This window comes from Myodes glareolus, chromosome 25, assembly GCF_982192425.1.
Source record: "Myodes glareolus chromosome 25, mMyoGla1.1, whole genome shotgun sequence".
Classification (NCBI taxonomy): domain Eukaryota; kingdom Metazoa; phylum Chordata; class Mammalia; order Rodentia; family Cricetidae; genus Myodes; species Myodes glareolus.
Genome location: NC_142050.1, coordinates 10,603,659 through 10,617,086, shown reverse-complemented (window position 1 = coordinate 10,617,086; position 13,428 = coordinate 10,603,659).

The following is a 13,428-nucleotide window of genomic DNA, read 5'->3' as shown; positions in this document are numbered from 1 at the left end:
TTTGCACTAGAAACAGGAAAGATAAGAATTCTCACACCCATCACTACCTCATTTCGGTTCAACTAACATTTAATATACAGAGAAAAACTCACACTTATTATTTTAAAAGTCAACACGATTATAACTTTTAAAAGTAGTAAGATAAGGTTTCAATAATGTAGACAGATCAATTATAAAATTAATAGTTTTCTTATATTTAGCAATGACTTTTTTGAATTATAACCTCAATTATCCTATTTACAATAGCAATTATAAATAATTCAGGAAATACATACCTCTAAAACTATAAGAACTAAGTGAAGAAATATTGAAACATAGATGAGAAACTAACTAAATCGGGGATGATTGAGAGATTCTGTTCTAACGGTGAATTGTATGTGTTTTGAACATGAACCCCCTGATGCTGTGGTTGAACATGTTTCCCACAGAGCATGGGTGCATGTCAACAAATGAGTAGTGGGCTGGAGAAGTGGCTCAGGGGTCAACAGTATATATTCTTTTTGTAGGGACAAGAGTTCAGCTGATTCCCAGGGTCTGAGCCAGGCTGTAGCTCCAGCTGTAGTGGATTTGGTGCCCTCTTTTGGCCTCTGCAGGCAACACAAGCATATATATGCGTATATATTATTTTAAAAACCTTAAGTTTTAAAAAGAGAATAGATAATGAAAACGTTGTACACATACACAGTGGAATGGTGCTCTGTTGTAAAGAACCCATAAAGTAGGAGAGGAGATGGAGCTATAAAGTGCAATATTAATAGATGAGACGCAAACTCAGAAAGACTGTCACTACATATTTTCTCTGATGTGCAGGATCCAGGTTGTAACCTTGATGTGTATAAGAGGGTATAAACCCAGGTAAACATCTGGAATAGAGACTGAGAGGTAACAAGAGAAAGAGGCAGGACAGTGAGAAGGAAGGGACACTCGTGAGTGAAAGTAAAAATAGAGCTGGGGAGGACAGAAGAGGATGTCAGGAGAGCAGCAATGGGGAGATTAGTGGGGAGCGTCAATCAAAACACTTTGTATAAAAATGTCAATATGATACTGTCTCAGTCAATGTTCCACTGCTGTGAAGAGACACCATGACCAAGGCAACTCTTAAAAAGGAAAGGCTTTAACTGAGGCTGGCTTCCAGTTCAGAGGTTTAGTCCATTGCCATGAGAGCATGAAGCATGGCAGCTCGCAGGCAGACATGGTGCTGGGGAGGGTGCTGAGAGCTCTACATCTGTATGGGCAGGCAACAAGCAGAGAGAGACTGGGTCTAGCTTGACCAATTGAAACCTCAAAACCCACCCCCAGGGACACACTTTCTCCAAGAAGTGAACACCTCCTAACAGCGCCATTCCGTAGTGACCAAGCATTATTAATCTACAGGGTCCATTCTTGTTCAAACCACCACATTCCACTCCCTGTCCCACATAGGTTTGCAGCCATATCAAATGCAAACTGTGCATCCAGTTCAACTTTAAGAGTTCCCATGTCTGCTACAGTCTCAACACTGTTCAAAAGTTCCAAAGTTCAAAGTGTATTCTATGACTCATTAGCAATTTCTTGACCGTAACCCTTGTAAAATCACAACTGAAACCAGATACCCTGCTTCCATCATGCATTGGCACAAAATACACATTACATATGTGTGTTTGTGATACACACACACACACACACACACACACACACACGTATATATATATATGAATGAAAAGGGAACATAGTAAGGAAATATTGGACCAAAGCAAGACTGGAAACCAGCTGGACAAGTTTCAAACTCTACCAAATTCTTCTGTTTTTATAGTTCTTTACAGCTAAAAGTGTGGTTCTTACAGTAAAAGTCGACTGTGTATGTGTTTAAATCTTTCATTATCTGTTTATCTTTTTAAAATTTAAAGATATTTTTAATAGTGTATATGCTGTGTGTTTTACGTGTACATGTGTGTGCATTGCCCTCGGAGACCAGAGAGGGCACCGGGCCCTCCACAGCTGGAGTTACAGGCTGACGTAGACACTGGAAATTGAACTCAGGTCCCTACAAAAGATTTCTGATCTCAAAAGGCTCTTGAGATCTCCAGCTCCCTTCAGCTTTGTTGACTGTAACACACTTCTCTTGGGCTGTTTTCACTCCCTGTTAGCAACTCTTCTCAGCAGGAATTCTACTGTTCAGCCATCTTTGACATCTAGCAGGCTCCAAGACAATCCAGATATGGCCTACACAACTTCATACAAAGGCCTTACTGGGCCTCAATGCAGGGACATCCTTGACACACACTTGACCTCCACAGCTTTCCTTAGGTCTAGAAGAAGATCCTGCAACTCCTTTCTTGTATCCTTGCCTCCAAAGTCAGAACCATGTGGCTGAAGCTAACAAATTCTTCTTGCTGGGGCTAGAACATGGCCCTCTGTTCAAATGTATTTTCACCTTCTTTCTGTTTTTGACGGTTTCCTTCACTGCCTAAGCTTGGCTGTCATGGAATTTGCTCTGTAGACCAGGCTACCTCAAACTAGAGATATTCCTGTCTCTGCCTCTGGAATGCTGGGATTAAAGGCATGTGCCACCATATCCTGCTCTAAGCTTTTCTTTAATTCCTTTTCACAGATTGGAAGCTGAGCTGGGTGGGGTATTTATGCAACACCACAACACTCTTTATTGTGTTTAGGATCAGGCTTTTATTTAATCTCTTTATCTCCTTGAGCACAAGACTTAGCTCCATTATTCTTCCTGCTGCCTCTTTGTCTTCAGACTATATGTTTTGCATTTTTCCTTGCTCAGCTTGTTCCTTTTCATTATAGATCTTCATGAGTCTGGTCACTAATAACCAAACACAGTCAATACTTGGCTATTCTGAACTCTCCTCTGCCAATACCATTGATCCAAAACTCTTCAACTTAGCCTCAGGCAGACTGTTTGGACAAGGGGAAAAAGAAGCCACATTCTTAGACAAAATATCACAAGAACCATCTCTAAACTACATACTAATATTATTCTCCTCTAAAACCTCTTGAGCAATGTCCCCACAGTTCAAACTTCTCTCCGCATGACTGTATTCTATGCTCCTACTAGGATGGCCCATTAAGCCCTGCTTGAAACTGCTTTCCTAATGCAAAGTCCCAAAGTGTTCCCAAGTTTACCGCAGCAATGCGACAGTCCCTGGTACCAACATCTGTCTTAGTCAGTGTTCTGTTGCTGTGAAGAGACACCATGCTCCCAGCAACTGTTAAAAAGGAAAACATTTAATTGAGGCTGTCTTATAGTTCAGAGGTTTAGTACATTGTCATGATAGCAGGAAGCACAGTGGTAGGAAAGCAGATATGGTGCTGAGAGTAGCTGAGAGTTCGACATCTGGATGTACAGGCAGCAGGCAGGGAGGGAGGCACTGGGTGTGACTTGACCATTTGAAAGGCCACATCTACCCCAACAAGGCCACACCTCCTAATAGTACTACTCCCTGGTGACCAAGCATTCAAATCTGTGAGCCTATGGGAACCATTCCTTTGCAAACCACCACAGAAACACAATACTTTTTCAGCATATGAGTCTACAATTTACATAACAGCTACAGAAAGTGCTGTGCTGTAGTACAAGGGCCGGTTTGTTGGGGTATCTGTCCTGCACAGTACCCCACAGCCGGCAAGTCCCAGAGAAAATCAACCACACAGAGATCTCTATAAGTTATAAAGCTGATTGGCCCATTAGGTCAGGCTGCTTATTAGCTCTTATAACTTATGTTACCCCATTATCCTTATCTACATTAGTCACATGGCTCCATACCTTTCTCAGCTGGGCAAGTTACATGTTGCCTCTTTGGTGATCTGTACAGGAATGGCTGAGGAAGTTTCCTCCTCCCTAGCCTTCTCCTATTCTCATTGCCCTGCCTCCACTTCCTGTCTGGTTGACCCACCTATACTTCCTGCCTGGCCAATCAGCGTTTTATTAAAATACATGATTGACAGAATACAGACACAAATCTGTGAGCCTATGAGGACCATTCCTTTGCAAACCACCACAGAAACCTAATACTGTTTCAGCATATGAGTCTACAATTTACATAGCAGCTGCAGAAAGTGCTGTGCAACCTAAAAAGAGCCCCTGAGAATGCTGTGCACATTCGCCTACTAACACATTTCCAACAGAGGGAAGAAGAGAAACAGATCTCTCAAAAACTGCTTTCACAAGTGACTAAGAAATCTGTGGAAGAGTGAGTTTATCTGGCCTGTTGTGATATGAGTAATACAGTTCTTTTCTCTGATCAGGGAACTGTGCGCCTTCTGCAATAGTGTATAAAGCAGCAGCAGGATGATTCATTAGACTTTAAAACAGGGTGAAATCTCAGACCTTTTCATGTTGTTAATGGTAGAGCGTGCACTCACACAGTTTATCTGCATATTTTTTTCTGATCAATAACTCCTTAAAGCAAGAATTGAGCCTGGTGTGGTAGTACATGCCTGCAATCCCAGCCAACTATTTAGGAGGCTGATGCAGGAGGATTGTAAACTCAAACACTATTTGGGCTACAGAATGAGTTCAAGGTCAGCCTGTGCAACTTAGTGAGATCATGTTTCAAAATAAATAAAAAGAAGCCTAGTAATATTGGTTAGTGGTAGAACTCTTGCTTAGACTGCGTAGGCCCTGGCTTCAATCCCTAATACTACAAGGAACCATAATCAACTGAACAAAATACTGAATAAGAATTATATATAATTTATCCAGTATATAAGTCTCTCTAATCCATACCTTAACTGAAGTAGATATCAGCTAAATAAAAATACCACGATATAGATAATTAAGATGAAGGGAGTCAAAGAAAACCTACATCATAATTTTCAGATTTTTTTAATTAGTTAAGTTCATGCCATTTTTCATTAAGACAATTATTCCAAATTTGAAGACAGTACACTACTGATTTTTATACCTATTCTTCAAATAACAGGGCCCTTAGCCTTGGTACTTTGTTTTCCTGCCCTTATAGCGTATATACATTTAGTGAAGCATACTTCAAATTACTTATTTTATAAATTTTCAATATCCAAATTTCTATCACAAAGAAAACACTTGCAAGGGGTTTGCTTGCAAGAAGTAGAGTGGATCTAGTTAATGACTGGAATCAGCAGTCATTCCTTCTTTCAGTACCTGGCTGGTGATATTTCAAGGGAAAGTGAAAAACATTTAATCGTATAACATTTTCATTCCACAAATTTACATAATTAAGCAAGAGTCTCATGGAGAGTAATCGGCAGCATGGTTATTTTTCTTTATGTTTGCAAAATTGTCATAAAAGGTAAAGCTCAAAGAATGAAATCATGTCTTTTTGCAAAAGAGAAAAGGAATACTTGTAAAAGAAGACATCCGGGCTTATGTTCCAGTTGGAAATACACTTTCTGGCCTTTTTGAGTCAGTTTTGAAACATGTCCTTATCCAATCCTTGCAATGTGAGTTTGTCTGGAGAAATGACTCTATGTACATGCATTTGCATGAACTATATGTTTCTGTTTCCCCAAAGTGGGGCTGGAAGTTCCCATACCCGATGAGATAATTCTAGGAGTTTTCACCTTTAAGTGATAATTAATCTGTGACTACCAATCCTTCAAAAGTGGAATTATTGTACTAATGAAGAGACCTCAGAAAATTTCCTTAACCCTCTTTCTATTACAGGAAGATGTGGTGTATATCAGTCGGTACTTGAAAGAGAATTATTAATAGGCTAGAACTATGTTGATACCCTGACCTGAGGGTTACAGTTTCCAGAAGGGATAAACACCAATGTGTTTTGTTTATAAACCCTCCAGACTATCATATTTTGCTACCGTGACTTGAACTGACTGAGAAAGCATGCAGACAGTAAAACTGTCATAAACAATGAAATCTGTGGCTCATGTAATTGGGCTTGAGTCTTTCATTTCTGAGTATGATCTGAGGAAGGGACACTGTCCTCCTCACTAAGAGGAAACCAAGTCACTGGATGAGGAGCCAAAGAAGCAGGCAGTTCAATGAGTGTCTCAGCATGGAAGGCATAAAGATCAGGAGGAAGATCATTTGGTTTATCTTGTCTCTGGGAATCTCCTTGAGCCGTGAAGCTGTTCCCCAGCAATGGAAGAAGATTCCAGAAAATCAAGGACTCTCAATGGAGGTACACTTGACAGATAAAACCATTGGGTTTGAGCTTCTCACATAACTGACTCATGGTTAGGGGTCAGCATTCCCAAAAAGTCTTGGGAAAATCTGGGAAGGGAAACTTGCTGGAAGGCTGGGTGAGGTTTTAATGCCATTGAGATGTGATCATAAATATAAAGGCAATTCCATTTTATCCACAAGCTTGTGAAGCACAGGGTACATTTTGTAGCAAAAATATCAAAGTACAAAAGATAAATTTCAAAGGCAAAGTTTACAGCTCGTCCTCTGCAGGACAGACTGTCTAGGATGCTCTTTCATCACAGTTAGCTAAATGAGGGTTCTGGCAGTGAAATGACTCAGAGATAAGAGAAAATAAGTCGTTACATCAATATCCTCAAATGTTTGGGGATATATGTGGGAACATAAATATTAAATGTTGAAAAAGGAATCCAACCTGCCCTTCAAGGCCAGCCAGCTGGCTTCTCTCCACCACAAAGTGCCCTCTAAGACAAGCATAAAGAAAAAGCAGCTCTCTCTCAAGGAGCAGTGGTTTGCAGAACTTTACAAGAGAGTGGAAATATGGAGATTGGGGGGCGGGCTTGGTTTTGGTTTTATTGTTCATTTATTTATTTACTTACTTACTTATTTAGTGTCTGTGAATGCACAAGCAGCGCAGGTGTGAAGGTCAGAGAAAACCTTGCAGGAGTTGGCTCTTCTATTCCTTCCTGTGAGTCCTGATGATTGAGCTCAGTTCATTCAGGCTTGGCCCGAGCTACTTCACACACTTGGCCGTTTTTTCAGCCCTGGTTTTACTTTATTTCACTCTACAAAGGAAAAAATGAACTGTTCTTACTCAGTGACAGTAGGTTCTCTACTGGAAGGCAAATGGTATTCTCTAAGTGGCTCTGAGAAATTCTCTCCACTGAAGCCTCTAGCAGCTCTTCAGTGTCACCATTGCTAGATAAACTCCAGTGGTTTGTTTGCCTGAAGGATGGCCTGGATTTATCGAGACATTAACATTCAAGGCCTGTTGGTTAATAATGCACCAAGGTAACTTTGTTTTTTATTTTTTCCAATATGGCAACTATGATGATTAATTTATTCTTGATTGTCAACTTGATTGAGCAGGGGATCAACTAAGAGACAAATGTTTCGGGGAAGGTCCATGAGGGCATTTGTGGGAAGGCTTCATTGACAGGAGAACTTCTTCCAGAATGGGCAACACCTTCCTGCAGAGGTCTGAGGAAAAAGTCGGTGCACCTGAACACCTATATTCGATTCTTGTTGGTGGGCACATCTATTCCATAGTGGTTGTCTCTGCTGCCCTGATTCCTGGCCATCAGAACCCAGTTTCTTCAGCCTTTCAATGTGGGCTGGAGACGAACAGCCCTCCAGGGATCCTCCAGTCCTTTAGCTAAGGCACTCATCCTCGTGAACTGAGCCGCTATCAGATTCTGAGCTTCTCCGGTGTATGGACAGCCTTGGTGAAATCACTCAGTTCCTATCCTTTAAGCCAATCTTATAAATCCTTTGTTTATATGTATTCATTCTGTTGGTTTTGTCCTTCTAAAGAGCCTTAACCAATACTGCAGGTATTTGAGATGATAAAACAAAATAAAGCATGACAGCATTTATTGTTGTCAATTTTTTTAAGTTGAAGCAAAGAAACAATACAGTAAAGGAGATGAGGGAGCCCCAAGGGGGGCTTCACAGATCTGACCTGTGACCTGACCATGAGTTCACGCTGAAGACCTAAATTACTTTCTGAAACACAAAACGCCCTGCCTTTCTTTATAACTACACCTCTTGTGATTATGCAGATGACAGCCACTCAGAGGGCTCTCTGAACCCTGCTTCGCGATAACCTATTAGACAGAAATACGATAGCATTTTAGCATACCAAAATGAAAATCCCACCAAGAAGCAAAGCTTGATAGAGTAAATATTCCCCTAACATTTCTGATTAACACCTCTGAATATTTTTTTCTTAAGTTCAAAGAGCTATTATTAGAAAATTGTAGCACCGTGTGGTTAAGTGTGGCAGATGGCATATAGGAGTGAGCGGTGTGCAATTTACAGTAAACAAATTCTTTATCTTTGACGGGTCATGGGGAGAAGTAAAATGGTCTCCAACGCAGCCAGGGAATAAGCAAGAAAACACTGACATGCAGATTCACTAATTACAGTGAAATGTGTTAAAAAGCTACAATTGTCCCAGAGGATGGAACCTTTTCCCAGGAAGATTAGAAAGAACAGCCAGGCGTCATGGATTGACGGCAGGATACTATTTGTAAACGCGCTCCCAGATTGGTTGACACCTGTTCAGAGAAGGGATTCAAATCTGTAGGGCCCTCAACTTGGTTGCCTCTTGAGGCTGGAGGGACACTTCTTGATGGTATGTGTGAGTGTGAAGCCATCAGCTGTTTCTAGGACGATAGATCAGCAGGAATTGACTCTTTCAATCCTCATTAGGTTTATTGCCGTCAACTTAGTGCTGCAAATATTGCAGTAAGAATTTTGCCACTACGAAAAATAAAAAAAAAGCAAAATAAAACAAGTATTTTAAAGTGCTTTTCAACAATAGGTGTTTGACTATCTATTGAAGTGATACTATGAGCATTTATAAAATTGCGAAATAAAGTACAAAACTATGCAATCCATAGCAGACAGGTGCCGCCACTATGTGAACATATACGGACATCAACAGAGAACTCTTAGGTAATTAGTGGCATTTGGTCCAAAGGGGCAAGATCATTGTGTTGAGAAATAGTGAGTTGTGTTCAAAGGAGAATATAGGAATTACATATCTGCTCATCTTCAGCCCGTGTTGAAAGCTGAACAAGCTGGGTTCAGAAGGCCAGGAAGCAGGGCAGCAGCCACAACCACTATGGGATAGATGCGCTCACCAACAAGAATCAAAGACCGGCAGGCACGTGAACCGTCTTTTCCTCAGACCTCTGCAGGAAGGTGTTGCCCATTCTGGATGAAGTTCTGCTGTTAATGAATCCTTCCCACAAATGCCCGCCTAGTCCTTCCCTGAAACATTTCTCTCTTAGTTGATTCCCTACTAAGTCAAGTGGGGAATTATAATTAGTTAAACAAATCAAAGTAATGGAGAAGACAGAAAACCCTGCTCAATTTCAGCAATGTACCTTATCAAATGTTCTCCTGACCCACAGACAGAGGGAGTGACTGACCCACGGACAGATGGGGTGGGGACGAGGGGAGGGAGGGTGTGGCTGACCTACAGACAGGGGGTGGGGCTGGGGGGTGGGAGAGTAGCTGGGCATGGCTGATTCTTCTCTTCATCACACCACTGCCATAGTATTTCTCCTGAAAATTCATAACTGTGGTGGGAGGCATATAAAGAGTCAACAAGTGGGCCTCATGGTTATAGGATTTTTTTAAAGGATTCTTACCATATATGAAATTATAAATGAAAAATTGAATTTCTGTTGTTAGGGTGTATAACTCACAAGGGCGAGAGAATTGGATTTGGGAATTTTATTGTCTTGGAGTTTTAGTTTAAAGTTATGGAGTTTAATTTCATTATGATTTTACTCTTGAACATTAGTTGTTTTTTTTAAGCCTTTAGATAATGACAAAGTATTACAAACTTGGAATATGTTCACTTTGGTGGCACTTTGTGTGGGAACACCTGTAAGCCTTCATGCGACGTCATTGTGTATCTTCTAGTGAACAGTTGCCTGCATAGAATGGGAAGGAGAAATATAATGTGGTTGCTATAAAGGTGACCTCTTAGCATTGAAAACAATGTATTGGCGCCAAATTGAAAACAGCACACCATTCTCATTTGTCTTTAAGGGCTTCTTAATAGAAACCAGGGTGCTCTCCTGCAATCTCAGGAAGCTCCAGGGAGCAGTCCTGTTGGCACTCTAAGAGAATAACTTCATTAGGGTAACAGTACTGTCCTTATACATGAGAACAGCCGTATGGTTTTAAAGGAACAAAAACATGAAGTTGGTTGGGAACATGTCTCCCTTGTTCTTCATAGATTTCCCTTGAGACAATCCTGGACAGGATTCTTGCCCTTCACTGTACTACTTCCTCATTTCTCCCCACAATTGCTTACCGAGGGAGAGAAGATGCTTGTACTATGTCTATTGAACAGTGAAGACTTGGTGAGTGGGTCACAGTTGGGGAGAGTGGTACCTAGGTCTCGACCATCTAGCAGATAACAGCAGCTGTATTGCTTCCTCCATGAGGCTGCAGTCTTCAAGGAATTTCCCCCTTAATATAACAAATTAGTATAACTTTTTTCCCAATGATTCTATGTTCAAGTAGAGAGTGGGTCTTCTTTATTGGCTCTATTCAAAGGCCTATACATGCCACGTGCCTATAGAAATATTTGTGTGTCATTTTAAATATCAAAATGGGAAGGCTGGCTTCTGTGTGTTTACACTTGGAATAGCCTCTGGCTTTTAAATGTATTCTTCCCAGAAATAAAGAAAGTGCAGGTTAACGTACTTCTATAGACATTTTAAATGTCTCTGTGTTGTACTTTCGGTGTGGAGTAATACCTCAAATCCATATGGGCATTGCGAAGTCCATAAATACCTTCATATTGGGAAGAAAATGATTCACATACAAAATTTTAAAATTGTAAACAACTCTACACGGTCCAGGAAATGGACCCCTTGTCCCAGGTGGTAATTAACTCTCAGTGTGGAGCTGTTCAAACTGGAGATGCCCTGCAGTATGAAATACATGCTGGAACTCAGTACTACTTTAGAAAGAACACAGAATATTTCTTTATAATGTTTTATATTCATTCCACCTTCAAATAATAGGTCAGGAACATTGGGTTAAATGCAATATTGAAACAATACTAAAATTAATCCCCCTTTCATTTTCTTTAATGTAGCCATCAGAAAATTTTAAATTGCATGTACGATTTATATTATATGTCTACTTGAAAAGGCACATGAGAGAGCAAATTGCACTGCATTTACATGCTATATTGCTTGTGTTAACAGTAACTCAAATACTTATCCTTTAAATCAATGAAATCCTTATTTTTTACAATAAAATTTTATAACAATGCCATTTTAATTATTAATATTTACTACTAAATAAATAGTAATATTTATTACTATTAATATTACTACTATTAATATTTACTACTAATTAGTTCTTATTAGTAATAAGAACTAATGCTTATTAAGTGTCCAGGTACGAGACAGTGTACTATACAATTTGCATATGATATTTCATTCCCTCTTGATATCTTACTATGAATGCAATGGGAAGAGTATAAATGAGCAGCTACACTAAGAAGCTCTCCATCCATGCCTTGGCTACACTGGGCTTGGACGCTCTTCTCTTTGTTTTCTAAGAACTTTCTTCCTTTGTCCTGTGTGGCAATTGATGGGGAAGCTCAGCCAATCACATTCTGTTTAGGGTGTGTCCCCCTGGGGCCAAAGAAAACAAATAAAAGTCCAGGTGTGCCTGGCTCTGCCCTCTTTGCCCTCTGCATTCCTGGATCGCTGGAACCCTAGTTTTGTAAGTGCCCTTTCTTCTGTTTATTAAAGCTAAATATTTTATATTAAGCTAGTCTGGCTAATTCTAAGTACCGATGTACAATCGGTACCGTGTACGGATGTACACGCCCATCAGGCAATGCTGTCTCTCTCACACACTTTACCCCACTAACTATTCATAAGCAAACTTTCAAAATAAACACCCGGCCTGCTGAGGAGTAAAAACTTTTTGCTGAATATGTGCATCACTTTTCTATTTTGGGGTATCCTCTCCCCCAAGTTGTTTTGTCCCCGTGTTGCAGATTTTTTAAGTTGGGTAACTAGTGGGAGCTAAACTTAGTGGAATGCTGAAAAATTCAACAAGGCAATCTCTGAATTGAAAGTAATTCTTTTTTGGGCCTTTCCTTTGACCCAAGCTTTTAACCCCAGTGGGACTTTGGCCTATTTTGAGACATACTTTTTTTAAAAAAATTTCTGCTTTGACTGATTAGTTAATTGGTCCATGTGAAAATCACTATACCAGCATACAGATGAACTTTATTTTCTGCCCCGAGACTATTTACAAGTAGTCAAATAATTCTACCCATGCAAAATGTAGTCTAGGAGATATTTACCTCCTACTATGTTAAATTACAGAAATATTTTAGGGATTTATTGGGACATCTGGAATACTTCTTTTTGCTAGTAGGTAGCAGAATACCCAGAATATTTAAAACCATTCAAAAACATCCAGGAAAATAGTGTGATGCCACCATAAATAAGAACAAAATAAAAACCTAAATTAAGTGCATTAATTTTGTTCTAAGAGCAGAATTTCTTGCATAACTTCTGAATGTTTTCCAGGTATAGATTAATCTGTCCCATAAATTTAGTCAATCAAAAGCAGTATTATCCTTGCCATTGATTCTAGGTCAACACAATCCATATCAGGCTTCTATTTATATTAGTATTAGTATTAGAAATACTGCAGACTATGCTGAAATGTCTTATTTACAAATATATTTATGATCTTCTAAGTGTCATATTCTATAGTATTTGAGAGTATAAGAGGACTGAGATCTAACAGAGGTCACAATATCATATAGATTAATAAAGTCAATATTTTAAATTCTCCTATGTATTGTCCTTTGAGCATCTGAAAAGGCATAATGGAAGCTTTAAAGGTCTTTAAAACATGCTCACAGAAGGAACACAAGAAGCACACACATGGTCTCATTCTAAGGAGGTACATAGTTTGTTTGATTTACATAAACTGCATATCTGGATACATTTAAGAACACACACACACACACAAATACATAGATTCATGCAATAACAATGAAAAGAAAATAACTAATGAAAAAAAAAAGGCCAAGAATCTGAAGGAGAGCTGGGGAAGGGTTATGAGAGGGTTTGGAGGGAAGAAAGGAGAAAATGTTGTAATTAAACTATAATCTTAAAAATTAAAAAAAGTTAACCATCTGAAAGTGAACTAGACCCTGGCAAGCACACTGACTGCAGAAGCAAGGGACAGCACTGCAAACAGAAATGACCTGGATGGGTTGAGAGGCCTCAAACATAAACTGACCTTAGTCAGTGGAAGCACAGAGGCCCTTGGAAGGAAAACTGCACGGAAAAGAAAGAGACAAAATCAGTTGGAATATAAAGTAAGAAAAATGAGGAAATCATCATACTGTTTATCTCTAGACCCCATTGTAAAATATCTTGAGTATTGGGTGAAAGATTTTTCTGAGAACTAGTGAGTGTATACCATTTGACAAGCTTCAGAACTATCAAGGTAGAGAGGGAAAAGCTACATAATCATGAGAAACAAACACTAACAGA